General features: G+C 46.9%; 1 protein-coding gene across 1 annotated transcript in view; it reads left to right on the plus strand.

Moving 5' to 3' along the window:
• Positions 1-27,440, plus strand: part of MGAT5B (alpha-1,6-mannosylglycoprotein 6-beta-N-acetylglucosaminyltransferase B) — a 676,434-nt gene that overhangs the window by 600,024 nt on the left and 48,970 nt on the right. The gene's annotated exons all lie outside the window — the stretch shown is intronic.

The following is a 27,440-nucleotide window of genomic DNA, read 5'->3' on the forward strand; positions in this document are numbered from 1 at the left end:
GAATCTAAGATGGGGTGACTTGTGGGGCTCGGACCAGGTTCTGTTACCCAGAATCCTTTGCAAACCTCAAACTTTGGCTAAAAAAACACATGTTCCTCACATTTCTGTGGCAGAAAGTTCTGGAATCTGAGAGGAGCCACAAATTTCCTTCCACCCAGCGTTCCCCCACGTCTCCCGATAAAAATTATACCTCACTTGTGTGGGTAGGCCTAGCGCCCGCGACAGGAAATGCCCCAAAACGCAACGTGGACACATCCCTTTTTTTGAAAGAAAACAGAGCTGTTTTTTGCAAAGTGCCTACCTGTAGATTTTGGCCTCTAGCTCAGCCGGCACCTAGGGAAACCTACCAAACCTGTGCATTTTTGAAAACTAGAGACCTAGGGGAATCCAGGATGGGGTGACTTGTGAGGCTCTGACCAGGTTCTGTTACCCAGAATCCTTTGCAAACCTCAAAATATGGCTAAAAAAACACATGTTCCTCACATTTCTGTGGCTGAAAGGTCTGGAATCTGAGAGGAGCCACAAATTTCCTTCCACCCAGCGTTCCCCCAAGTCTCCCGATAAAATTGATATCTCACTTGTGTGGGTAGGCCTAGCGCCCGCGACAGGATATGCCCCAAAACACAACGTGGACACATCACAGAAAACAGAGCTGTTTTTTGCAAAGTGCCTACTTGTAGATTTTGGCCTCTAGCTCAGCCGGCACCTAGGGAAACCTACCAAACCTGTGCATTTTTGAAAACTAGAGACCTAGGGGAATCCAAGATGGAGTGACTTGTGGGGATCTGACCAGGTTCTGTTACCCAGAATCCTTTGCAAATCTCAAATTTTGGCTAAAAAAAAACACATTTTCCTCACATTTCGGTGACAGAAAGTTCTGGAATCTGAGAGGAGCCACAAATTTCCTTCCACCCGGCGTTTCCCCAAGTCTCCCGATAAAAATTATACCTCACTTGTGTGGGTAGGCCTAGCGCCCGCGACAGGAAATGGCCCAAAACACAACGTGGACACATCACATTTTTACATAGAAAACAGTGCCTACCTGTGGATTTTGGCCTCTACCTCAGCCGGCACCTGGGGAAACCTAGCAAACCAGCGCATTTTTAAAAACTAGAAACCCAGGGGAATCCAAGATGGGGTGAATTGTGGGGCTCTGACCAGGTTCTGTTACCCAGAATCCTTTGCAAACCTCAAAATTTGGCTAAATAAACACGTTTTCCTCACATTTCGGTGACAGAAAGTTCTGGAATCTGAGAGGAGCCACAAATTTCCTTCCACCTAGCGTTTCCCCAAGTCTCCCGATAAAAATTATACCTCACTTGTGTGGGTAGGCCTAGCGCCTGCGACAGGAAATGGCCCAAAACACAATGTGGACACATCACATTTTTTCATAGAAAACAGTGCCTACCTGTGGATTTTGGCCTCTAGCTCAGCCAGCCCCAGGGGGGGGCAGAAATGGCCTAAAATAAATTTGTCCCCCGCCCCCCGGGAGCGACCCTTGGCTATGGGGTCGCTCCCCTTGCGTGACGGCGAACAAAAAAAAGATCCCTGGTGCCTAGTGGTTTCTGCCCCCTTGGGGGCAGATTGACCTACAATCGGCCAATCTGCCCCCAAGGGGGGCAGAAATGGGCTAAATACAATTTGCCCCTCAGGGGAGCGACCCTTGCCTAATGGGCCGCTCCCAATCTGTAAAAAAACAAACAAACACAAAAAAAACACAAAAAAACTATTTGCCCTGGTGCCTAGAGGGTTCTGCCCCCCCTGGGGGGCAGATCGGCCTAATACCAATAGGCCGATCTGCCCCCAGGGGGGGCAGAAATGGCCTATAATAAATTTCCCCCCCCCAACCCCCCCTACCCGGGGAGCGACCCTTGTCTACAAGGTCGCTCCCCTTGCGTGACGGCGCAAAAAAAAAGATCCCTGGTGCCTAGTGGTTTCTGCCCCCCTTGGGGGCAGATTGACCTAAAATCGGCCGATCTGCCCCCAAAGCGGGCAGAAATGGCCTAAATACAATTTGCCCCTCCAGGGGAGCGACCCTTGCCTAAGGGGAAGCTCCCCATCTGTAAAACACAACAACAACAAAAATCCCTGGTGCCTAGTGGTTTCTGCCCCCCGTGGTGGCAGATCGGCCTAATAAAAATAGGCTGTTCTGATGGATACAACTACCTGTGGATTCCTCACCTAATGAATACTCCCATGGCGCCAGCATTCGACGGAAATCTTCTTACTAGTCTCTGCACGTCGACGAGGACGTCACTCTAGCCCACGCGACGCCGTCTGACGTCATACAGGCAATAAGAGGTCCTCGACGACGTGCCGATGACAGTTCCCTTTTTTCCGTGCATTCGAAACGGTTATCTTCGAGGGAGCTACTGTTACCTTCGTGGTTACAGTGTATTGTCTGCTGCGTAGTCTTCTCTGCGGTAATAATGTCTCAGAGGAAGTCGGGTTTCAAGCCCTGTCGAGAGTGTGGGGGCAAGATGTCAGTTACAGATCCTCACTCCGACTGTCTATGGTGTTTGAGCTCCGACCACGACGTCTCGACTTGCGATTCATGTCAACACATGAATCCGAAGGCCCTCAAAGAGCGTGAGGCCAAGTTATTCATGGCAAAGTCAAAGAAGAAGGAGAAACATCATAAGAAGTCTTCTTCGCCAAGGTCTCACCGGCTTCATCGAGACTCCCGGCGCCGTAGAGACTCACTACGTCATTCCAGCAAGGAGTCTCGTTCGAGGTCACCTTCGGCTCGGCGTCGCAGGACTTGGGAGGTCAGCCCCACGGTCACGCCGCATCCATCGACGCCGTTGCCCTCTCCGGCGTCACCGACTTCGCCTGGTCAGGGGTCAGTGATTGAGGTGGTGCAGCCTCTTGTGTTTTCTCCGGCGTCGCAGACGTCGAGGCCGGCGTCGGGGTCGCCCTCGATCCAGGCACCCCAGAATCCGGCTTTTCCCACTCCTGGAGCCGATAGTACCGCGTTTCTTAATGCGATGTATACCATCTTTCAGCAGATGGCTCCAGGAGCTGCTCCGGCTGGTCCTTCGGGGCCCTTGGCCTTTTCGTTGGGTGATCCTGCGCCTCTTCGGCCGGCACCCTTTATGCCCTTTCTCCCTTTTGGGAATGTGGGCTCGGCGCCGGTGCCGGCGTCGGTGGCCGCTCCGGTGGCTTCGGATGTTTCGGCCCCGGAGGTTGCCCTTCCGTCGAAGTCAGGATTTTGCCCTGTGACTCCGGTTGGTCCATCGGCTCCAAGACCTCGTCCTCCGGCTCCTACCTCGGCGCCGAAGCTGCCTGTGGCGCCGGACGTGGCGTCAGATGCTTCTGGAGATCGGCGCCGTTCTTCGACGTCGGCGGAGGCCATGTCGACTCCGCGTATCGAGGAGAGACTTCATTCGAGGAGGCGTGCTCTCCGTCTTTTAGAAGAGCAGGAGTACCAGCGAGTCTTAGAGGAGGGGGAGATTGAGGACTCTGGAGACGGGCTACATGGTTTGGATACAGCCAGTGGGCTGGACACTTCCCCTGAGTGGGACCTTTCATCTCCAGGGGAATATACGGAGGAGGCTGCTTCCTTTCATGCTGTGGTGAGGAAGGCAGCGAGCTTTTTGGACCTGCCTTTGCCGGTGGCGGAGGCGAAGCAGAATTTGCTGACAGAGGTATTGCATCCGGCCTCTGCTGCAGCTGAGCCTCTCTTGCCATTTAATGAGGCTTTGCTGGATCCGGTGTTGGAGGTGTGGAAGAAACCGGTGTCTTCCTCGGCCGTTCATAGGGCTGTGGCCAGGAGGTATCGAGCTGCACCATCTGACCCTGGCTTTCTCTCTAGACACCCTACGCCGGAGAGCTTGGTGGTGCAAGCCTCCTGTTCCTCAAAGTCAGCGCCTGGTTCCTTCCCGACGGTGCCTGGAGACAGACTCCAAGAAACTGGATGCGCAGTCCAAGAAAATATTTTCGTCATGCAGTTTGGCGTTGAAGGCCACCAACGCAACGTGCATTCTGGGGAGGTACATCCATGCTCTGATGGATGATATTTCGTCTTCATTTACGGAGCTCCCCCAGGGTCTCTTGGATGTGGTCTCGGACGCCCAGGCTGCCGCGACCCAGATTATCCAGTCTGGGCTGGACACGACCGACTCGGTGGCCAGGGCGATGGGCACGGCTGTGGTGGCAAGAAGACAGGCCTGGCTCCGAAACTCAGGGTTTTCTGCGGATGTGCAGTCGACCCTGCTGGACCTCCCGTTTGATGGGGACAGACTGTTTGGAGCCAAGGCAGATTCGGCCTTGGAACGATTTAAGGAGAGCAGAGCCACAGCCAAATCGTTAGGACTGCAAGCTCCTTCTTCCTCTGCCTCTTCTAGATTTTTCAGGAGGTTTCGGGGATTTGGGCGTGGCTCTTATTCCTCTTCCTTTCGGGGGAGGTTCCAGCAACCCGCCTCTTCGCTCCCCTATAGGTCATTTAGAGGGAGGGGGAGGGGTGGGGCCCGTACCAGAGGAGCCTCTCAACAGCACTCTGCCTCTTCCTCGTCCTCTGGAGGGGTGCAGCAGGGGAAGCAGCCTTAGGCTTCCACCGTTTCCCACTCACTCCTCTCCTGTAGGGGGAAGATTACAGCATTTTCTCCACAAGTGGAAGTCTATCACCACGGACACTTGGGTTCTCGGCATTGTGGGGAAAGGCTACGCCCTTCCCTTTCGGGAGTTCCCGCCCCTCATCCCGCCCCGCCCATCTTATTGTTCAGAAGAACACCTCCTGTTGCTAGAACAGGAGGTTCAAGTCCTCCTTTCAAAGGGTGCGGTAGAGTTGGTCCCAGAGCAGGAAAAGGGTCGAGGTTGTTACTCAAGATACTTCCTGATTCCCAAAAAGGATGGTCAGTTGAGACCAATCCTGGATCTGAGGATCTTGAATTGGTTCCTCAAACAGGAAAAGTTCAAGATGCTGACCCTAGCACAGGTGCTTTTGGCGTTGAACAAGGAAGATTGGATGGTGTCTGTCGACTTGCAGGATGCTTACTTTCATATCCCGATACTCAAGTCGCACAGGAAGTATCTCCGGTTTGTGGTAGGGTCGCAGCACTATCAGTTTGCGGTCCTCCCGTTTGGTCTTACTTCAGCACCTCGAGTCTTCACAAAGGTGATGTCAGTGGTTGCAGGGGAGCTCAGAAGGAAGGGGATAGCAGTATTCCCTTACTTGGACGACTGGTTGATCAAAGCCAAGTCCCCGGAGCTTGTGTCGCATCATCTGCAGTCAACAACCCAGTTGTTGTTCGACCTGGGCATTTCGGTGAACGTGCCCAAATCTCACCTGGAGCCCTCTCAGCGCCTCCTGTTCATAGGGGCAGTACTGGATACAACATTGAGTCGAGCCTTTCCTCCGCCTCAGCGGATTCAAGATATTCAGGAATTGGTTCCAATGTTTCAAAATGGAGCGGTAGTTCCAGTCCTCAAGGTCCTTCGTATGCTCGGTCTGTTCGCCTCCTGCATTCTGTTGGTCACGCATGCTCGCTGGCACATGAGGGCTCTTCAGTGGTGCCTCCGAAGGCAGTGGTCTCAACACAAGGGAGATTTAGAAGGTACTGTCAAGATCTCCAGAGATGCTGCTGTGGAATTGAAGTGGTGGATTGCGGGCAACAATCTTTCACAGGGAAAGCCGTTCGCGCAGTCGCCACCAGTGGCCACGGTCATAACGGATGCTTCCACCCTAGGATGGGGAGCTCATCTGGGGGATCTGGAGATCAAAGGGCTTTGGTCTCCAGAGGAACAGGTGTTTCATATCAATCTGTTTGAGTTACGGGCTGTACGTCTGGCTCTCAAGGCCTTCCTCCCATCCCTTCGTGGTCAGTCGGTACAGGTCCTGACGGACAATACTACCACGATGTGGTACATAAACAAACAGGGAGGAGTAGGGTTGTACCTTCTCTGCAGAGAAGCTCTTCGGCTATGGTCCTGGGCAAAGGACCATCAGATTTGCTTGGTGGCAAATCATCTGGCCGGGGTCTTGAATGTACGTGCGGACAGTCTCAGTCGCCAATTCTCGGCAGACCACGAGTGGCGTCTCCATCCAGATCAAGTCTGTTTAATCTTCCAGATGTGGGGGTTTCCTCGGATAGATCTGTTTGCCACTCGGGAGAACGCGCATTGCCCGTTATTCTGCAGCCTCCAGTATCCGATGCGGGGAGCGTTGGGGGACGCGTTTCAGATAACCTGGTGCGACCAGTTGCTTTACGCGTTTCCCCCCATACCCTTGATTCCTCGAGTGTTGAGGAAAATTCGCCAAGACCGGGCCCAAGTCATCTTAATAGCTCCGGATTGGCCAAGGAGGGTATGGTACTCCGACCTTCTCCAACTCTCACTGTGCCCTCCGCTCCGTCTCCCTCTCAGGGCAGACCTCCTCTCGCAGTCGCAGGGGCAGGTTTTACACCCCAACCTCCAGAGTCTGCACCTACATGCTTGGAGATTGAACAGGGCAACCTGAGTTCCTTCTCTCTCCCGCCTGATGTAGTGGATGTTATCTTAGCGGCCAGGCGACACTCCACTAAATCTATCTACGCTAATAGGTGGTCTAAATTTGTTATGTGGTGTGGAGAGAGACAGATTGATCCCTTACATGCTCATCTGTCACATGTTTTGTCTTTTGCACTGTCTCTAGCGCAGAAAGGTTGTGCAGTGGCTACCATTAAGGGTTATTTGTCGGCCTTGTCAGCCTTCATTTGTCTTCCAGACCAACCATCGCTATTTAAATCCCCTATTGTTCTCAGATTCTTGAAAGGTCTTCTGAATCAATATCCTCCAAAACCATTCGTTATGCCTCAATGGGATTTGTCCTTGGTCCTGACTTTCCTTATGGGGTCCCCTTTTGAGCCTATGCATTCTTGCCCCTTAAGGTATTTGGTTATTAAAACAGTATTCCTGGTAGCTATAACATCTGCAAGGAGAGTGAGTGAGTTGCAGGCCTTATCGGTTAAACCCCCTTATATAACGTTTTATGGGGATAAGGTGGTGTTGAGGACCAAGGCTGCTTTCCTTCCGAAGGTTGTTTCACCCTTCCATTTGGCTCAGACAATCACTTTGTCCACGTTTTATCCTCCGCCTCATCCTTCAAAGGAGGAAGAAAGACTACATCGCCTGGACCCAAAAAGGGCGTTGAGCTTCTATATCGACAGAATGAAGGATATCAGGCTGGAGGATCAGCTGTTTGTCGGATACGTGGGCAAGAGGAGAGGAAAGGCAGTCCACAAGAGAACACTCTCCAGGTGGGTTGTTCTTTGCATTAAAATCTGTTACTCTTTGGCAAAGAAGGATCCGCCTGAGGGCATTAGAGCTCACTCCACCAGAGCTAAGTCGGCCTCTTCGGCCTTGGCCAGGGGTGTTCCTGTGGTCGACATCTGCAAGGCCGCAACTTGGTCGTCCCTTCACACTTTTGTGAAACATTACTGTTTGGACTCTGAGGTCAGAAGGGACGGTCATTTTGCACGGTCAGTGCTGCAGGATTTCTTGGTTTGACCATTTAGGCACCCACCGCCGGGCGTGGTACTGCTTTGGGACTCTATTCATTAGGTGAGGAATCCACAGGTAGTTGTATCCATCAGAAGAACGAGTTACTTACCTTCGGTAACGACTTTTCTGGTGGATACATTAGCTACCTGTGGATTCCTCACGGTCCCACCCGCCTCCCCGTTGCCTTTTTGGTCTCTCCAAGCAATCCTTGAGTGTGCTCCTTTTGGTCTTCAAAGTTGCAATACATTTTGCATATATGATATTTGTATATATGTGTATATTTATATATAAATCTATATATATTGTGTATATACATGATTCGTATGTATAAATATATTTATTTGTTTAAAAAAAAAAAAAAAAAAGAAAAAGAAAGAAGGTTATATTAAATCTACAGCTATTTTATTGCAATGTTGTGTGATTTACAATATTAAGAGATGTTGCTTTGCTCTTTCATTACATTGGGTTATTATTATTCTCATGCACGTAAAAAATGTTGGTACTGTCATCGGCACGTCGTCGAGGACCTCTTATTGCCTGTATGACGTCAGACGGCGTCGCGTGGGCTAGAGTGACATCCTCGTCGACGTGCAGAGACTAGTAAGAAGATTTCCGTCGAATGCTGGCGCCATGGGAGTATTCATTAGGTGAGGAATCCACAGGTAGCTAATGTATCCACCAGAAAAGTCGTTACCGAAGGTAAGTAACTCGTTCATCTGCCCCCATGGGGAGCAGAAATGGCCTAAAATAAATGTACCCCCCCAGGGGAACGACCCTTGCCTAAGGGGTCGCTCCCCTTACGTGAAAAACAAACAAACAAAAAAAACTCCCTGGTGTCTAGTGGTTTCTGCCCCCCTTCGGGCAGATTGGCCTCATAAAAATAGGCCAATCTGCCCCCAGGGGGGGCAGAAATGGCCTAAATATAATTTCCCCCCTATGGGAGCGACCCTTGCCTAAGGGGTCGCTCCCCACACCTAAAACACAAAAGAAAAAAAAGTATCCCTGGTGTCTAGAGGTTTCTGCCCCCCCCGGGGGCAGATCGGCCTAATAATAGGCAGAAAAGGCCTTAAAAAAAAAAGCCCCCCCTGGGAGCGACCCTTGCCCAAGGGGTCGCTCCCTTTTTTTCACTTTCCCCCCCCAAAAAAACATCCCTGGTGTCTAGTGGGGTTTCAAAAGCCGGATTGCAAGCAATCCGGCTTTTGAAACCCTGGGAGAGACTTCAAAGGGAAAGAAATACATTTCCTTCCCTTTGAAGCCCCTCCGGGCCTCCCCCATGTGATCGAAAGAGAAATGGTGAGCATTTCTCCAGCGCGATGGGGGAGGGTGTGTGATTGTCAGCGCGCGCGATGGGGGAGGGTGTGTGATTGTCAGCGCGCGCTCGCGCGCTGACGTCACAGGGGAGGGTGGGGGGGACGGGGGTTGAAGAGGAAGGGATTCCCCCTGTCAGCCCTGACCTGGGGGGTGGGGGAGTGGCCCTCGGGGGGAGCGCTAGCGCTTCTCCCGAGGGCAGCATTCAGGACGTAATGGTTACGTCCATGGCGCCACACGGGCGCTGCCATGGACGTAACCATTACGTCCGTGGCGGGGAAGGGGTTAAAAGTGCAGAAAATAATGATGCAAAGAAATTTCTTCTATTTCTTAGCGCCATTTTTTCACCCCCCCTAATGGAGGAACGCCCCCTTTGCACACATTTACCTGGCACCGATATAATGTAGCGCAAAAGGTTACAAAGTTTTGTAATGCATGCACTGCGCCACTTCATAAATCTGACACGACGATTTTGGTCTCATTGGGCCACATTAGCATCCAAAACAATGAGGCTAATGGGGTGCAAGGAGGTGCTAGGGGCTCTTAAATCAGTCCCTAAGTGTTAAGCTAGATCCAGTCTTATTTAACCCGAAGTACAAGGCTTGTCTTGCCCAAGTGTGGGACCATGGGGATTCTCTTCTCAGGCTGTGCAGGTGAGCGCACCCTAAAGTACCATAGTGAGTGAGCAGTATGCCATCATCTGAGACCATCTGCTTTTCACGCATGAAGTGAACTGATATTTCTCTGACCGCTATACCCTCCTCCAGGAGAAACTCCGGGTCTCCTCGCTCCTGTGCAAGCACTCTCATCCAACATTGAGAGGAGGCCTCTTCAGTCAGCCTTCAAGTGCCCAGCCCCTCTAGCGACAGAAGGATGAAGTCTCTTGTGTCCTGATTTATCACACTTACCCCTCAAGCCATCCCGCCCACCGATGTGCCTCTCTCTCTCGCCGGCACTGTGCCGCGCATCTCACCTTCTTACTGCCAGCTCCCACACTCTCTCAGGGAGGCTGAGATCCTCTAGTTAGCTCATCTCGCGCCCCCTTCCCTCCACGGCAAAGCTGTCCAGGCCCCGGTGGTCCGTGAACGCTTGCCTTTGTGAACTGAGTTAATGCCGACCTCGGGGGATGGCGCAGTTAGTGATTTTTTTGTCTCATTTGAAGCTGATGGGAATAAGACGCGGTTACTTCTCGCATAAATTAGCCCTGTCAGAACATTGCATCAATTTATCTAATTACATGTGCAGAATAACCAATTGTGACATGGATGTAAATTGCACTTTTCTGCCTGACAGAGAATGCAAAAGAAGGTTTTAGCAGATACTGTTTTCCAAGCCTCGTCTCTAGCCTTCGTCAGCTACTGTTACTTCAAAAACGAGGCGGTCGCACAGCTCTGCTAATGCATGTCAGTCTTGACATTTCTGAGAATTAGACTCCACGCACAGCGCACGCGCCTGTGAGGACAGCCACCAGACAAGACTGTTCAGCAAGTTTATTCCAACAACCCCAGGAGGGCAGCATCACGAAGGAATCCACGACTCCTTCTAGTTCAACCCAACTGTTCAACCGCAGACATTCTAGAACGGACCAGGATTAGTACCAAGGTCAGCCATATCTAAGGTGTAACGTGTGGGTGCAATAAACGTGATGCATCGCACGTCCACTACTCTGAATAATAGAAAGCATTAAACAAACCATTATACTGAAGCTAAGGGATAAAACAATTAATTAATTGAAAACTATGAGCTACAGTGTAGCTGACTGTGAAGAACTAACAGGAGACCACAATCTTTACAGATAAAGTTTTAGACCTGGCATCCTTTGCGTGGTTTCCTGTAAATGTTTTGCCTTCTGACCTTCTGTTTGCTGACTTCGTTTTTGCTGGCCTGGGAACTCTGGGCACTTTACCACAGCTGATCAGTGTTCAAGTGCATGTGCTCTTTCCCCAAAACATATTACCATCGGCTGATCCACAATTGCCATATTTAATTTTCTTATAAGTCCCTAGTAAAGTGCACTACATGTGCCCAGGTCCTGTAAACTGAATGCTACTAGTGGGTATGCAGCACTTATTGTGCCACCCACCTATGTATCTCTTTAAACATGACTCAGGCCTGGCATTGCAAAGCCCATGTGTGCCTACCCTGCTGCCTGCTGCCCTCCTTGCCAGGGATTGAGAAAGACTGGACCTGCATCTCTACATCCCCAGAACCTATGTGACTCTAAAGGCTTTCTGGCTTGCCTCTTGTTCTGAAGTCTCAGGGACATAAAATACTTCACCCCCTCTTCTACAGCTCTGGACTCTGTCAACTGTGGGTCCTACACTGCTAAGTGATGTCAATCCAGTCCTGCGCAGTGAGTTCTGAAGCTTCTTTCTCCAGAAATCCACACATCGCCATCACTGTGCCGGTCAGAACGCCCGAATCCCTCTTCAATGCTGACAAATCATCTCTTCTGCTGAAAACAAAAACATCACAGTTCCAACTGTATGGCTCAGAACTGCTGCATCGCCCTCAGTCTTGACGCATCGCCTTTGTATGGCTGGCTGCACGGAACAACAACAATGCACTGCCTTCATCACAAAGGGTTTGATGCTGCACCGCTGCTTGAGGCAACGCATCATTCACTGCATGGATCGGAACTGATGCATCACTTTCGCATCATCCTCTGCCCCCGCATCGGATCTTTGACTTCAGTACATCCGTCCACACAAGGTACATGTTCGACAGGACAAGTTTGATCCCTGTAGTGGCCCGCGGTCCACTACAGGGATCAAACTTTTGAATACCCAGATAGCCCCAGTTGGCACTTTTATTTTTTAAGCACTATATTTGCAGATAATATTTGAAAATTCATATCTCAACTTCTACAGATTGGATTTTTGCCCTTTTGGTCTTGTTTTATTCATTAAATTAAATTAAGCTCTGTTTTTTTAATCTAGTGTTGATTACTTTTGTGTGGTGTTTTCACTGTTGTACTGTTTTAAGTGTTGCACAAATACTTTACACATTGCCTCCTAAGTTAAGCCTGCCTGCTCTGGATCAAGAAACCAGAGAGTGAGCACAGGTTAATTTATGGCATGTAACTAGGATTGTGGTTCCTGCATGGACAGAGTGCACACCTCTGCCAACCAGAAACCAAATTTCCAGCAGGAAGCAATTATGAAAATACATAGATATACTATGGCAAACACAAATTAGATCGAAATCAGTCTCACGTCAGAGAAAAGCTACATCTTAAAAGTAATCTAGTTACTTCTTGTAGGACACCTGCTAAGTGCCCAAACTTATTTTCAAAGAGTAAATACAAAAATAGAATTCATAGGAGTTTGCTAGTAAACTGATGGAAGCTCGAAATGCATTCAAAAATAATTCAAAAGAAACACATTTTAGCTGCTGGATCTTCAAAAACAAAGAGTGAGGGAGGGAAAAACTGATAGATGATCAGTGATATGCAAGCAGAATTAACATGTCAGACCATGTTCTGGGGGTCACAGGCAGTGCTTAATTTGTAAATAAATAAGTGTTCAAGGTATGAATCAAGAAGACACTGAAGCTTGCAGCTGGACTTATGTTAGAAATGGGATCTCTAGTTGGTAGTCGGTTTGCACCCTGTCCAAGTAGGGACCCTCAGTCTAGTCAGGGTAAGGGAGATACCCGCTCAGATAACCCCTGCTCACCCCTTTGGTAGCTTAGCACCAGCAGTCAGGCTTATCTCAGAAGCAATGTGTGAAGCATTTTCACAAAACATACAGTACTGAGTGAAAACACTACAAAAGGACACCGCCAGTTTTAGAAAAATAGACAATATTTATCTGTGAAAAACAAGACCAAAACGATAAAAATCCAACATACAGTGTTAAAGATATGAATTTTGCAAGATTTACTCAAAAATATAGTTCCTTGAAGTCAATAGCTCCACCTGGGATTATCATGGCATTGTGATCAACAAAACCAAGAGTTCAGGCCAGCTGCGGCATTGCAGGCCAGCTACGGTGTGGGGAAGACCCGCAAAACAGTACCCTTGGAATTGCAGGATGTCATGATCCTCGTGGTAAGCTCTGGAAAGCGGCGTTGCTGATGTCACGTTATCGGTTCCGGAGTTGGTGCAGGGATCGTCGGGCCCTTGAAGTCACACGCATTGTAGATTGAACTCCGGGCAGATGAAGTCAGGAGCACTGGCGTGGATGACGTTGGGGCTGTGGTGCGAAGTGGGACGATGCGACGTGCGGTTCCCACAGGTCACGGTGCAGGCAGCGGCTTGGTGACGGCATCCAGCGGTGTCCGTGAGCCCAGGGCTGCAGTGTGAAGCAGGGCGATGCGATGTGCGGTGTCACCAGGTATTGGTGCAGGCAGCTGTGTCATCGTTGCTGAAGCGCTGTCTTCGGTAGGCCCAAGCCGGCGGTGCGGGATGGGACGGTGCTTCGTGACCCTCACAAGCGGTGTCCACAGCCCACGGTCCAGGCATGGATGCATGGTGATGACACTGGAGTCGATGGTGCTGGCGTCGGTGGACCGGGGCTGCAGTGCGGGACGGGATGGTGCTTTGTGTACCTCACGAGCGGTGTCCACTGGCCACGGTGAAGGCAGCGGCGCCGGTGTCAGCAGGAGCATCATCGTCAGGGATGCCCAGGCTGTGGTGTGAGCAGGTGATGCCGGAGTGCGGGGCCTACAGGTCGTGGTGCTTGCAGCGGCTCAGTGAAGTCGTCTGATGACAGCATCAGTGAGACCAGGGTTGTGGTGCGAAGCAGGGCAGGACGACTCCGTGCAGCATCCGCAGGTCATGGTGCAGGTCAGCGTCTTCGTTGGTGGCAGCACAGTGGTTTCTCCTCTTGAACAGCACAAAACACACAGTTCCCAGTGCTGCAGGTCGAAGAAACTGACGTTTTTGGTGTCCCTGAGACTTCCAACAGGAGTCAAGCTCTACTCCAAGCCCTTGGAGAACTTTCTAAAGTAGGACACACAGCAAAGTTCACCCTTTGCTGTCTTTTAATGCAGAAGCAGCAACTGCAGGCCAACCCAGCAAAGCAACACAGCAAGGGGGCAGTATTCCTATTCCAGCTCTTCATCCCTTCTCCTTGGCAGAGGTTCTTCTTGATCCAGAAAGATTCCAAAAGTCTGGGGTTTTGTGTCTACTACTTATACCCCTTTCTGCCTTTGAAGTAGGCATACTTCAAAGGAAAGTCTCTGTTGTTCACAAGATCATGCCTTGCCCAGGCCTGGCCCCAGACATACACAAGGGGGTGGGAGATAGCATTGTGTGAGGGCAGGCATAGCCCTTTCAGGTATAAGTGACCACTCCTCCCTCCACTCTAGCCCAGATGGCCCATCAGGATATGCAGGCTACACCCCAGCTCCTTTGTGTCACTGTCTAGAGAGAATTCACAACAGCCCAACTGTCAGTCCAACCAAGACGTGGAATACACAAGCAGGTAGAGGCACAGAATGGTTTAATCAAGGAAATGCCCACTTTCTAAAAGTGGTATTTTCAAGCAAACAATTTAAAAACCACCTTTACCAAAAGATGTATTTTTAAATTGTGAGTTTAGAGACCCCAAACTCCACAGCTATACCTGCTCTCAAAGGGAAATTGCACTTTAAGGATAATTAAAGGCAGCCCCCATGTTAACCTATGAGAAAGATAGGCCTTGAAACAGTAAAACCCGAATTTGGCAGAATTCCACTGTTAGGACATGTAAAACACATCAGGACATGTCCCCCCTTTAACATACACTGCACCCTGCCCTTGGGGCTACCTAGAGCCTACTTTAGGAGTGCCTTACAAAACGATGCTAGGTCTAACAAATTCCATTTATAAAGTGTGACTATTCCCTTAAAGTGTCTTGGTGCTAATAATCCTAAAGTTGTTAAAAGAAATGCAAACCTGACAGGCCTGGCCTGAAGCTTGACAGAAAAGAGCGCCCTAAAGTGGACATAACCAAGTTGTAATAAGTTTATTGAAGGCCAAATGATTGTCAGTATAGCGTAACAGAGGACGGAGAGAATTCAATAACTGCTGATGAATACATGTAGTGGGGACAAGATATTTCTAACTTAGCCGCAGCTGCCTGGAATCTGGATGCAACTGAGCTACTTGATGAGATAGTTGCACTGAGGAACAAGGAGATACAGAAACACAGTCAACTTAAAAAAATAAGTAACTAGACCACTTGCGGTTTTGAACAGAGAGAAATTGAAAACTTTTGCAGAGTAGTCGCATTAAGGCAGAACAGGTAGTTGAGAGCTTGTTTGTCTGAGTGGAAAGGGAAAGAGTTGTGTCCATGTTCCTTGGCTATAGTGGGTTATGTAACCCATCCTTTTATAAATGGCATGTGTAAAACCAATGATTTTTTCTTTTTTCTTTTTGTAAACATGGTAACTCCTTTGTTACTAATTCTGGATGCACTGACCACCAATAATTTTCCCCAGAGAAGGTTTTTGAGTTGAGTTTTTTCACCATGTTGTGTAATGGTAACAGCTAAACCTAGGACAGTCCACTCTGAGTTTACTTGGTAGACACTCAAAAATCCTGCTTATGGCACAGAAGGGGCAGATTTCCTAGCAGGAGCCAAGCTAGCCTGCACTGACAAGAATTGCTGCTCTTGGTGTCTTTTCAAAGTCTGCCATGTTACATTTGTCATGTGTTGGGACTTTCAGCTAGGCTGTGTGGTGGAGCTAGTAAAGCCATGACATACCACATTTTATAATTATTCTTCAGCGCACCTTGGCCTTCTCACAGCTTCATCTGGTTCAGATTAGGAAGTCCACCCCAAACATGTCTGCACTTCTGCACGTAAGGCTTCCTGAATTGAAGTATTTTGCAGCTGCAAGGATGGTTCATGACAATGATGGATTCCCTGGGAGAATTATTCCTATAAAGATGGCATCTTCTCACTAACCAAGGCTGTTTGTTTTCTCAAGAGTCTAGAGCTGGGACCCTGAGGCTCTGTTATAAGATGGAATGAAACAAACATGTCTCCATCCACCAGACATCATTTATGGAATATAGGGGGGTGGCTATTGTTATCCAGGGAAAAGTCTTCAGGGACCAATCAAGACCTGACTCTGAGCAAATAGTTTGCAAGTGGAAAAGGAGTTGGCTACTTGACTATGGTGGTCAGTCAAAGACTCACAGATAGGCTCACAAGTCAGTTTTAAAATGCCCAACCTTCACTTACATCTCCTACCTCATTCAGGCATACAATTGGAGGCTCAGGGAGTATTTAAAATTGATTAAAAACTCTGCAGCTCTTAGGACACTCAATTTGAGGACCTTGGTAATAAGCGGGGGAATAAGAAATTGCATCTCAAACCTATAATATATTTCAACATTAATCAAATTTTTATTCTTAGGAGTCAATAATGAGAGTTGTATTTACATTTTAATCGTTTTATTAATCATTTCTTCTCAAATAGTTTCTTTATTAATATCAATCAAGCATAGGTTACAGAACATTGCATAAAATGTGCCCCATAAATCTAATCCCTATTCTAAATTTCTAGTACAGGAAATAGCATTTAGATCAAACAACCCTTAAGGAGTTGTTTAAGAAAGAGCAGTCAAGGCTCAGTGTTAGAAATGGGGTCTTTGGTTGACAGTCAGGTTACCCCCTGTTCAAGCAAGGACCCTCACTCTAGTCAGGGTAAAAGAGAATCACCCTCAGCTAACCCCTGATTACCCTCTTGGTAGCTTGGTAGAGCAGTAGGCTTAACTTCAGAGTGCTAGGTGTAAAGTATTTGTATCAACACACACAGTAACTTAATGAAAACACTACGAAATGACACAACACCAGTTTAGAAAAATAGGAAATATTTATCTAAATAAAACAAGACCAAAACGACAAAAATCCAACATACACAAGTCAAGTTATGAATTTTTAAAGATTAAACTCAAAAATAGCGCTTAGAAACAAAAATGCTTCGATGAGGTGTTAACACGGCGTCGTGACGGAGTCGTTCCCAACAAGCTGACACCAGCGGCGCCAGACACGGAGTCGCGTAGACCCCCAAGTACAGTACCTTTGGTGAAGAGTGAAAACAAGCTGATGCGCGAAGTCGGGGATCACGGCGTCTGTGTGAAGCGTTGAATCCGCGCACTTTGAGCGATGTCGGTCACGACGTGGTGCGGTGACTTCCACGGAGTCGCGGACTTCAGCGGGGCTACAGCGGCGTCGGGCCTGCGAAGAGCGTCGTGTTCCAGCGAAGGTCACGCGTCAGGTGCAGGCGGCGTCACCAGATTCAGCAGCGGCGTCGGTCCGGAGTCGTCCGAAGTCGATTTCCTTGAATTTCCACCAGCTTTCCTTTCAAAGGCCCAGGGACTGGATAGGGCACCACTTGTCAGAGCAGGAGTCTCTCCAGAGACTCCAGGTGCTAGCAGAGAGAAGTCTTTGCTGTCCCTGAGACTTCAAACAACAGGAGGAAAGCTCTAAATCAAGCCCTTGGAGATTTCTTCTCAAGATGGAAGGCACACAAAGTCCAGTCTTTGCTCTCTTACTCTGGCAGAATTAGCACTGCAGGAAAGCTCCACAAAGCACAGTCACAGGCAGGGCAGCACTTCTTCCTCAGCTATCAGCTCTTCTCCAGGCAGAGGTTCCTCTTGGTTCCAGAAGTGTTTCTAAAGTCTGTAGATTTGGGTGGCCTTCTTATACCCATTTTAGTCTTTGAAGTCACCTTTCTTCAAAGGGGACTCACACCTACTTGTGAAATCCTGCCTTGCCCATGCAAGGCCTCAGACACACACCAGGGGGTTGGAGTCTGCATTGTCAGAGGCAGGCACAGTCCTTTCAGAGGAGAGTGACCACTCCACCCATCCCTCCTAGCAGAGATGGCTAATCAGGAAATGCAGGTTACACCCCAGCTCCCTTTGTGTCACTGTCTAGTGTGAGGTGAAAAACAACCCAACTGTCAAACTGACCCAGACAGGGAATCCACAAACAAGGTAGAGTCACAGAATGGTTTAAGCAAGAAAATGCTCACTTTCTAAAAGTGGCATTTTCAAACGCACAATCTCAAAATCAATTTTACTAAAAGATGTATTTTTAAATTGTGAGTTCAGGGACCCCAAACTCCACATGTCCATCTACTCTCTAGGGGAATCTACGCGTTAATCATATTTAAAGGTAGCCCCCATATTATCCTATGAGAGAGACAGGCCTTGCAACAGTGAAAAACAAAGTTGGCAGTATTTCACTGTCAGGACATATAAACCACATTACTATATGTCCTACCTTATCCATTCACTGCACCCTGCCCTTGGGGCTACCTAGGGCCTACCTTAGGGGTGCCTTACACGTAAGAAAAGGGAAGGTTTAGGCCTGGCAAGTGGGTACACTTGCCAAGTCGAATTTACAGTGTAAAAATACACACACAGACACTGCAGTGGCAGGTCTGAGACATGATTACAGGGTTACTTGTGTGGGTGGCACAACCAGTGCTGCAGGCCCACTAGTAACATTTGATTTACAGGCCCTGGGCACCTCTAGTGCACTTTACTAGGGACTTAACAGTAAAACAAATATGCCAGTCATGGAGAACCAATTACGTACACATTTTAAACAGGAGCACTTGCACTTTAGCACTGGTTAGCAGTGGTAAAGTGCCCAGAGTAACAAAAACAGTAAAATCAGAGTCCAGCACACCCTGGGGAATAGAGGCAAAAAGTTAAGGGAGACCACGCCAAGGATGAAAAGTCTAACACTCAGCAACAACGATTCATCCTAGTCAGTGAGGATAAATATAAAATAGCAAAAAGGGACAAGCCTCTAAAGCTATCAGAGCTCATAAAGAGGGAAAAGTAACAGTCTCTGATGCAAGAGAGATAGAGAATATTCTGAGGCTTCACAGAGCTGTGTAAAGCACATCCGATCCTCCCTGAAGAGACTCTAAATCTATGGTGCATCTGAATAAAGACAGTGTGTCAGTTCTATCCCAGAGGCAAATTTTATACATAGTAAAATGATACAAAGATTTAACAATTCTTTGGATAATATGCAGGAACATCCAATCAGAAAATGAGAACATTCTGAAACAGGAACAGTTTCCGTTGAGAAAAAATAGTGCTCTAAACACAAGATACTTTTGTAGAAGTTTCAACTATAGCAAAACATTTCAGTATTCTCCCAACCGCATAGGTTTCTGAAAGGAAGAACGTGGATGTAAATTCTAGGTATAATCACCTTAAGTCATTAACCTTTCTCACACATGTTCACACTGATGCCTATTCACAAAGAAGCAAGTTTTAAGATTAGTTTAGCAAGTTTTGAGAGTCCAATGGAGGTCAAACAATTAATAATGAATAGGAAAATATAACTTTGTTATCATAGGATGTTTGCATCTTGAGAAATCATGCAAAAGTCACAAATGAAACTTTTCTGCTAAGCAAAAGCAGTTTGGAATTTGTTAACATTATCAAGTCAAGCAAATCAAACAAATGCGGGTCATGCAGACTTTAGAAAGAAAAATGCATGTTTAAAATGCAGCATTTAGTTAGGCCTACAATTCACTTATACAAGTTATTGTTTAAATGGATTTTATTTGTATTACAATCTCTAGCACAATGTGCCATATGTTTTAGTACATTTGTAGCTGCCTTGCCCATGTATTATATATGTGGCTGCAGTCCCATCTCCAGCATATTCCATGTGCAAAGAATCACCTCATCCTTAGAATGGATACAATGCAAAAAAGCATGACAAAAATAGCTACCAGGAGGAAGGGCTAAGGAAGGGTTGGGGATACCTCAGGAAAATAGAAACAATTTAAATGGCACCATCCCAAATGTGCTGCATAAATTCCTCTGGCATAATAAATTAGCAACATGTCACTGATTTGTTCTTCTCTTGTGGGAGACAAATATACAGAGGAAATGCATGGCGCCTCCACGACATATGGCCTTCTACCGAAGCCTTTCAGAAGCAGTTCTGCCTCTCTACCTTAAACCAGCTCTTTTCAAGACCCGTCCCGCTTCAACTAATGTAATGTGACTGACCGAAGTCCTACGGGGACTTTCGGAAGAAAGTAAAAGTGCGAACCAAATCAGGCCTATTTAGGACTCACTGGATTTCCTGTCCCGATTACCTTTTCAGAGTGATTTTCCACACAATGGCAGACCCCGGCTGATGTGTCGATGTTTATCTCCCTATTTCTCATTCTATCTCATCGGTCACGCTCCCCCCTCGTGCCCCTACCCCCTGTAAATAATGACGTTTCCATGCATTTTAATTGCAGGCTTTTGAAGAGGCGGCTGGGGACTCATGCTTTTTAAATGATCACATAATTGAAATAGTAATTACTAGATTGTACTGTGCCCTTGCTTTGTACGAAGCATTGCCTGCGGGGTCCCCTGGGGTCCCCCCAGCGCACACAATAGTTACGTTACTGCCTCATGTTCCTAACAGGGGGCACGGATGGTCTCTGTTGTTTTCTTTTCCTATTTAAGAAGCAAAACAACTTATCAGGATATGGCACACAATTAGCATGGAGCGGACTGCCAGGCCCAGGGAGTGCGAATGGAAGTGTCAGGGCTCCCCTTCCCAGGCCCAGCTCTGTACCTGTAGTACTGGCTGAGGAGGCTTGTGGTGCAATGGAAAAATGTTAAGGCTGAGGTCAGACTCTGCACATAGGCTCTCTCTTGTCTTCTCTCGTTTCTCTGCTGTCCAACTATAAACTTCTTTGAGAACCTTGTCCTCTTATTTAAGGTTTGCAACTTTTCTATCCCAACCTGTTGTTTTCCAAATAGCCCTTGTTCTGACCCATTTCCTATTGCTCATTAATTTATTTTTTAGATTTTGCCTACATGCGCACTTGTGCCCTGCTTGCAAAATCTATTGTGAATAAAAAAAAATAGGGGCTTAGAACTAACCTGTTACTTACATGAACTTTCCATTGGCTTATTCCAATGTCGCTCAAATTTCCTTGCTTCTGGTTGGCCAGTGCGCTGTCTGCTTTCACTTCCTGCTCTCTGCTGCTTGCTGCTTTGTGGTCCTGTCGTCGTGTTGCCTTGGGACCAAGTACTCTTTTTCGGTCCCTGACATTGGCTAATGGTCAGTGTCCTTCCACTGACCATATTCTTGAAAAGGTACTTTTTTTGTTCTGCATCTTGCCCACTTATTCATAACTGTGCACACTCTTGTGTACGCCTGTTTTGTTTTTTCCGTATATGACTGCTGACCTGTACCTGGGGCGTTTCATTATTTTGATGTATGCATTCTAAGCAGTTTCTATTTAACTAGTGATTGGATGTGTTGCTGTGTCTACTTCTGCTTTGTGACTTTTTTTGAAAATATATATTAACACGGCCATACATATGTATGAGCCACACTGATGGACATACATTGGACAGCGAGTGTGGAATGGAATGCACATTCCTTAAGTAAATGCCCGTGTGCGTCCATGCGCACGTCATTTCATCCCCGCAGAGATCACCCAGTGCCAGGTTTTAGTACAGTTTGGCAGTCAAGTGAGTTAGTACTCTGCATCACAAGATGAGTTCCCCTTAGAGGTGTCTCAGATACCCACTACCATGCGTTATTCTGAAACACGCTACTGAAAAGAAGCCATACAGAGGTTTTGGTGGTGAGCTGGTCATGAGTGGCATGTTCATGTGATGATTGGTTGTTATGCTAGAGCCACACCCAGTTAATCAAATCCTTCTCCCACTAGGGTTATTACCTGAAGTTAGTTAGCTCCTGAGGCACGCAGCAAGTTCCAACAACCATTGGCAGAGCCAATATATTTCACCCATGCGAAATCTAGTTGTTTTTTCATTATTTTTTTAACATGTTGCATGACAGTTGAGCTACTGTGTAACATGGCTTAAAGTAAATAAAAAACGCTGGCCATGTCATAGAGATTTTTTTACATTAGGCCATGTTGCACAGCAGCTCAACTGTCATGCAACAAATAAAAAAACATTGACAACATTAATAGATTTTGCATAGGCGAAACTTATTGGCTTTGACAATGCTTGTTTTATTTTGCTTCTTCCTCTCCATTTCTTCTTGTTTTTCCTATTTTTAGCCCCCTCTCCTTTTCTCCCACTCCTCTGTTTTCCTGTATGTTTGCCACTTATTTATTTTGCCGGGTTGTCGTGTTACCTCCATTTCCTCAATTTCTTCCTTTTGCTTTTCATCTTACTCTTAGCTTCTCTGCCCTATTTGAGCACAAGAGAATATGTGAAAAAGATCACAGCTGAAAGAAAACCCAAAGACCCCAAAGAATTTCTTAAGAGCTTAAAGGCAGGATCGTGGCTTGGTCAATAAGATTTGTGGGTTGTGAACTTCTGATTTTCCAACAATCACGCTGGCATATAATGTTAAAACACATTTTAGGCAAAGAGCGTGACATGGGCTTAAGAGGTAGTGGAAAGGAAGAAGAATGCAGACCGGTAGGTGCACTAAATGAGAGAAAACACAATATTTTGTAAAATAACCAACATATTTGAGGACTTTCAAAACAGAGAGAGGGAGAGCGTGCTTTTTTTGTATATGTGTATGTAAAAATTCCTGGTGAAATCTGACAGACAGCTCACCATACCTAACTGAAAGGACCTGTACACAGTTATTTATCAGAAAATGTATTTATTAGGGGGGTGTAACACCCCATACACCCTCCTGAAAATACACTTGTGCTTAATGAAAGCTCATTGCACCAACCATAGCTATGTAATATATGGCCATCTTGAACTAAACCCCCAACAGAAATCACACTCATCTAATTTCATTCAATCATTGTAACATCGCCACACATGCCTTACAAGTGAAACACTCTAATGAAACAAGCATGGTAACATTTTCGAAAAGAAGATTGACAGAATGTGCCAGAGTCTGACAATAAAGAAGCAGCAGACATCACCACCAGCCAATACCGTCCCACAAGACTCACTTTCTGTTGATGACCTATCCGCACAACCCTCACTGAAGGTGACCTATTATGAAAGTGTCACTCCCTTTCCTATCATGAAGGCTATCTCCAGTGAATGTCTCACGACTTTTGAACATTGTCTACTCATTCGTTAGCTAATTAATCTTCCTACACTACCTCAAGAATGGATTGATTCTACCCCTGCTGCAGAGGCCCAACCTGGATCTGGGCAACCTCGCAAGCTGCCATCAGATATCCCATCTACTATTCCTGGGAACTATCCTTGAGAACCAGCCTTCAGCCAACTACGCAACAAGCTCAAGCATTGTAGATTATCAGCCTTGGTTTAGGCCACAATACACTACAGAGATGGCAATCATTTACGTGGTTGTTGTTGCACTTCATTCGAAAACAACAGGGGCTCCTGTCTCCTCATGCAGCTTCTTCTGTCTGCCAATCTGGACACCATTAAACTCGCCTCAGAAGGGGACTTTATTGTCATTGTGCTGCAGTAGCTACCCTCTTCCCTGAAGAACAGACTCTTCCAGACATGACTCTACCCTCATATCCTGCAGCCTTCCCTGAAGAGCTAGTCCATCACCAGTAATATTCCACAATTACAGAGAATCCCTTCAGACCTCCTGGCTGACAAGAATACCGATATCTATTGTTGTGAAGATGATACTCATCTGCCCTTTAATGCCTCCTTATTTCATGTAATTGACCATTTGAAGGAGTGCTTCATCAGGATCCAAACTTGAATGTTGAATACGTTCCTCATACTCAACTCTTCTGAAGTGGCGTTTATGTATGTTAGTAGTGACAACAAGCAACATGTTTGTCTCACATAAGGAACCATTACAGCTGTGACCCTATAACTTGTCAAATGCTCAGATCTAGACATCAATGTCAGCTTACAATCCACACCACACCCAAGTCAAGAATTGCCTAGCACCTGCTCTACCTTTCAGAAGTCTGTCATAATTGGACTTCAGAACTGCCTCCAGATCGCTGATCCCATCTTGGTGCCCTACCTCTGCAATAGAGAGACACACATGACACCTCAAGAGTGTCATCAGTTTTTCATCTCATGTGTTTAAATGTCTCTAGAAGTATTATAGGATGACTATGATACTCGGACAAATTCACTGGCTCGATCTGGGTCCACGTTTCATTTTCAAAGCCTTGTGCATCATGTACAAATTGGAAAGTGTGAGCATCAAATCCTAACTGACAAGCACAATCAATAGCTCTGGTTGTCTTGCAGCATCCAATGTAGCAGCATTGCTGGAACTGAGGACAGAGGGTACACTGGAATTAAGTTCTCACACAGAGCCTACAGGCTCACTTCTTCCACCCACCTCTTGGGCAAGGTACTGAATGACCATATATGTAAGTACCAAACCTATTATTTAGCAGTAATCTTCAATATCATAAGGTAAGGCGCTCCCCAACCCAGCCTTTACTCACTGAGCAGGCTCCACCCAAGTACAGGCATTCTCATTAGCTCTTTTCTACACTAATTTAGTCCCATTTCTATGACAATGGCCCACATAAATGCTCACTCCTCCCACCCGATCACTCTACTTATAACGACCAACAATGAGGTCCCCAATAGGGTGAAAGGGCGGGTTGTGGGCTGAGATAAAAGCATCTTACCTCTGGCTAATGAAGATTACAGGTAAGTGAAGGTTTGTTACCTCTTCGAAAGTGCTCCTCGCCCAAATCTTCATTAATTGGGGATATACACAGGAAGTGGCTCAAAACCTGGCTATTTGAGCAGTAGCAGCACCCCCCTCCCAGCGCCTTGAGACCCCCGCGGGTGGTAATGCGCTCTACAAATACAATGATTGATTGATTGATAGAGAGACCGGCATGGAATGCATTTTTGATAACTGGTGTTTTATTCCATATGAAAGAACTTAACCTACAGTGTTTTATAATTGTGCTTGCTGATGACTACATAGCCACTGTGCACATCTCCTACAAGGAGACCCTGTCTGCTTCTTCCCAGGAAGTTGAGAGTGACCTGGTTGAGCAACTTTAAAGCCATTATGGATTCCTTACCTGCCGATATATATACTTGAGTGATGTTTTGACATGTCTGTCTACTTAAGGTAGCTGTCAATGCTATTACTTTCAAGAAAGCAACTTTGGAGAAAAGCCATGAAAAGCCTGACCCCTCTAAGGGTTCAATTTAATCTTTTTGAAGTCCTTTTAGAAATGTTGTCAAATCCCAGGGGGTTTCTGTTTAGGAACTCTCGGTTTCTTTAACCTAAAGCTTTTAAGGATTCTACCAGCCAGCAGAACAATCAGGGAAATGTTACCTAAAGACTCCCTAAAAATCCTGATTACAGACCATTAAGCAGAAATAGTAGCCAGGGAAAACATCCTTAAGAAATCTTTCTCTAGAATTCTAAATAGGTTACAGATTTTCGAATGAAGGTTTTCTAAGTTTGTCTTTCTGGACGTTTGACCACTGTTTGGAATAAGATGCCAGTGTAGAGGATCTTCTGGATTCCTGAATGTTAACTGATACCGCTTTTGAGCATCCTAACTTCTCTGGAGCAAGACTTTCAAGTTCCAAACCCCCTAATTTCACTAAATTTCGCCCCTGTAGCTATTGTTTCCTTCCTTTTATTTGAATCATCTGTACATCAATCCACTGTTTTATAAAGAGGCTATTGCTTTTTTAAATCCTAGAGATACTTATCCAATATGGATTCAGTGGCATAGGAGGAGAGGGGTGATGCCATTGTAAACTACAAGCTTAAGAAGCAACAAAAAGTCAGCACTGACAAAGTTTCCAAAATTCCTATAGGATGCGCTAACACACCAGAGGTAACCCATAGACAGAGAGATGGTGTACTAATATGGCATTATTTGGAGCACAGGATAGTCTCTAAAACGTGCATTGGGGCAGGTGCTGGCTCCAGCACACGATAAAACCTGAAAAGTATCGAACAGCATAATCGGGTTCTAAAACCAATATAAACTCTCAGCATAGCCTGCGAGCGAGATTAACACCCTCACAGCAGGTGCAGCAGTGCAAATGTTGCTGACACACGGAAAAGGCAGGTCAGAGGCAACAGCCGCGGAAGAGCTTCTATGCCTCACAAACTACAGGCGTAGCACAGGCAGCGTGAAAGCAAGCCGCCGAGAGAGAGAGAGAGAGAGATTTATCCCCCTGCCCATTTTTACTTTTCTGTCCATCATTGGCAAGGTGCCCCCACTCCCCCTCCATGTCCCCCCTTTTCTCTCTTAGATAGGCCGAGAAACGTTTTCTTTTCTCGGTTCGAAATATGTTCCTATTTCATGAGTTCATTGGCAAATACAAATGTCAACCAGTTCAGCCTCGCCTTTATTTTTGATGTTGTTTTAGTAATATTTTGAACGTATATCATAACGCAGGTGGAGGCGCAAGTGCCACTTACACACAACACAAGAGATAGAGCTGTGGAGACGAGGTGTGACCTAATGGCTAGTGCTACAACTATGGAACCGTGGAACCAGTTTCGGGTCCCACATTTGGCTCACCATCCTGTGAAAGTAGACGAATCACTTAATCTCCCAGTGCGTAAAAAAAAAAAATCTGACTTTGCGTGATGCAAACTGATGGTCATGTAAAACGATGTAATGCTTTTGAGACAAGGAAGTTCACGCTCTAAAAAACTCCATATACAATCTTCGCAATCATGCGATACTTGCGGCTACAACAGTGCAAGGTTATTCAAATTCCCCTATGGCACAGTTCATCCAAAGGCTCACGCGTGCATTTCACGCACAACAGGTTCTGCAGGACGGGTAGCAGGCAGGAAACCTTCCCTGGCCCACTCAGTACAGGCAACGGCCCTGGCGTGACGGCACGATAAGGTGTACTGCAATCAAAGCACCTGTGCTCTTGCAGGGTTTGCGTATTCATCTCTGTATCGGGGACTGTGAGGCGCAGCATGTTGGCTCTGCCACGCGGGGAAGACCTAGCTTTAACTGCCCCATTGGCATGCAATGAACAAAGTGCCCTGGTGTAATACATGGCCCGCCGGGAGGAGCTCCCTGCTGCCAACATGACAGCCTGACAAGTCCAATTCTCGAGGCTTGCTCATCCCATCTGTTTCTTGGCAACAAGCTGTTTACCAACCATTATGCCTGGAGGGCCTCGCACCGGTGGGCTTCAAGATTTGCCTGCAGTCATTATTGTCCCATTATGTCATCCCCCCTCGCTCCTGCTCCCTCCTCTCTCCAGCGCAGGATCCTGGCTGTATCCTCACGGCAGATGCCACTTTTGGACATTATTCTGTTTTCAGCGCAGGTGACGTCTAAAGCAGGGACTCCGATTTTAGTGGTTTTCATTACAAGGGCTTGAGGTCTGTGGGGGTGAGAGGGCTATAGGTAGACGCCTAGAACCAATCGAGTTCAGATTGCTGCAGTATAAATTCAACGGTGACAACGTAACGCGTGTGGAGGGATGAGTAAAGGTACCAGATCGCTCATCTTTTTTTGTAGTAAGAGCTACTCATATTAAGTGAAAATCATCCAGAGCTACCAATAACATTAGTGCTGTAATTGTGACCACATTAGTCAAGATTACATAAGTGGCCAATATGTGCAAATTACTAGTAGGAGTCGTCATAGTGCATTATAGGTAATACATACCTGCCATAGCTGAGCTGCACCAGGCACCAAGGAGATTTTATTAATAATCAGCGTTTTCAGTGTTACGAGAGTTGTCACTCAGATATCAGCTTTATATATGTTTTAAAAATTTAGCTATTTTTCTCTAAACATCAGCTGGGAAG

Source organism: Pleurodeles waltl, chromosome 7, assembly GCF_031143425.1.
Source record: "Pleurodeles waltl isolate 20211129_DDA chromosome 7, aPleWal1.hap1.20221129, whole genome shotgun sequence".
NCBI lineage: Eukaryota > Metazoa > Chordata > Amphibia > Caudata > Salamandridae > Pleurodeles > Pleurodeles waltl.